Source organism: Gossypium arboreum, chromosome 12 (assembly GCF_025698485.1).
Source record: "Gossypium arboreum isolate Shixiya-1 chromosome 12, ASM2569848v2, whole genome shotgun sequence".
Lineage (NCBI taxonomy): Eukaryota > Viridiplantae > Streptophyta > Magnoliopsida > Malvales > Malvaceae > Gossypium > Gossypium arboreum.
This window is the reverse complement of record NC_069081.1, coordinates 13,423,696-13,425,826: the sequence shown is the minus strand read 5'-3', so window position 1 is coordinate 13,425,826 and position 2,131 is coordinate 13,423,696. Positions and strand designations below refer to the sequence as shown.

Here is a 2,131-nt window from a genome sequence, read left to right as displayed (position 1 = left end):
TCTTATTTTGATTTATAATTTAAGTGGAAATATTTAAATTAAAATATACAATAATTACATATCAATGAAACTATGATTTCTCGTTATCCCTATCCCTTTCTATTAAGAGAATAACAAATCAGATTCTTCTCCGTGAGTTTTAACTTTTTCTCTTGAAAAAAATTAAATCCAACTACAAATACTAAAAAAAAATTAAGAGAGAAAGAGATAGAGATCACGTGAAATAACAATTTCATACAATCCCCTAACAAAGAAAACAGAGAGGACACAAATATCTAACAATACAGTGTATGAAGATAAAAGAGTGGGTCATCGTAATTGCATGATTATCTGAGGATAGTAAAGCAAATACAAACATAAGGCATAGAAAGGAAGAATCATATCAAGTTTTGTAATACATGATGTAAGGTAGATGTTGAAGCCTGTAAACTGATGCCATTACCTGGAATAGAGTTCGGCAAAGTAATCTTTGTCTTGTGGAGTTATGAACAACGTTTGTGTGAATTTTATTCTTAAGCATTGTGTAACGAGATGCCATAACTAAAATAATCATAAGATACCATTGACAGTACAATGGAACCTTTCTCAGAAAACACACACTGTCTCTCGAGGATCAATAGTTGTTGCCTCCCTTGTATAATCCTCTAAGCCATAGATAGTACTTTTCACCTGCTCAAAAGCAAATATAATATGATCAAATTGATATATGTGTAGCAAATGTTAATTGAGCTATTGATACGATCACAAACAACCAAGTATTACTAGCGTATCATACTCGGTTATAAGCCGATTTTTGTTTATTTATACTTTTATGTTTATCCAGTCCTGATCAATTGCATAAAAGCTATTAAACCCCAAAAGCCTCGTATGCGTTTCACTTCCACAATCCTTTGGGATGGTTTTATCTTCTTCACACCATTTGTTTTTTTTATTTTTATTTTGTATTGTCTTTCAGTTCGTATGCAGTTTCTAAAATTTCCTCTCCATTCCTTCTTTGGCCTTCTCTTTGTTGTTTCAGGCTGTCTCCGCACTCTATTAGTTACTTCTTTCATTTTCACCTTTGCTCCTTCCGTGACATCTTCATTGGTTTTCGGGTCTTTTTCTTCATCTATATGCATAATTTTTTACCTGAAATTCCTCGCAAACCAACTCCATAAAAAAGTGTCCAAAGAGAAGTGAAGAACTAAGTCAATGGGTTCGTCACCTTACCTCTAAGTGTTTGGACGAGGTGGTAGTGAAGCATATTCCTGAGACTTTGCAAGAAGATTAAGTGAAAGAAAGAAAGAAAGAGTTTGAGCCTTTGAGTGAACACTTTGCTATAAACATGGCTACCATTGATGAGGATCTTTTGTTTTCTTCCACTAGAAGGTGTCTTCTTGAGTATAGTTTCTTTAGTTCTTCCTTTCCATTAACTTGGGTAAGCAAATGCAACGTATAAGGAGGAAACGTGAAGGTGGCCCTGTAATGGAGTGTCAGGTCCTAACGATAATGCCACATATTCGACATATGTAAAGTTTTGAGGGTCTTAATGGAGTGATAGATGCTAACGTTAATGCTACATGTTCGACGTGTGTAAAGTTTTGGTGATTCTTGCCTTGTTTTTATTATTCCATTAAGGAAAAACTCCAGTTCAAGGGTCCAGATTCGTCTACCTAAAAGGCCTTGAGAGATGTGTGGGATTGGTTTTCTATTTATGAAGTGGGATTCAGTAAAAAGAAGAGTTTTGCCCTAGTTAAAAAGAACTTGTATACGTGTCAAAAGATAAGACCCTTAGAGCCTTCCTTTCAATTATAGTGGTATGGATCATTGTTCATTACTTTTATTTATTTCTATTTTTTCATTCACATCCCGTCTGTTTTTGGTAGGAAAAAAAAAACACTCCTAATAGTTAGGAATGGATAAGAACAGTATTTTTTTCATATAAGGGATCATAATTATCTTCTTGTAGCAGCCATATAACATACTGTGGTGGAATTAGGAATAGAACTACTTGGCTTAGCTTCCTTATTGCTGCTTTTGCCAAACAATCAATTACCTTGTTACTTCCTCGTCAGATATACCTAAACTTCACTTTCCAATACTTATTGCACCATTCATGAATTAATCAGACTTTTGTAATGTTACTAATTGA

General features: G+C 34.0%; 1 long non-coding RNA gene across 1 annotated transcript; it reads right to left on the bottom strand.

The window, feature by feature from the left end:
- Window positions 1-214: 214 nt before the first annotated feature.
- On the bottom strand, window positions 215-1,491 carry LOC108478891 (uncharacterized). Its single transcript, XR_008276211.1, has 3 exons — window positions 1,210-1,491; window positions 443-1,128; window positions 215-330 (listed from the first exon to the last, which is right to left on the bottom strand). It is a non-coding gene; the product is annotated as an uncharacterized LOC108478891 (long non-coding RNA).
- Window positions 1,492-2,131: the final 640 nt, after the last annotated feature.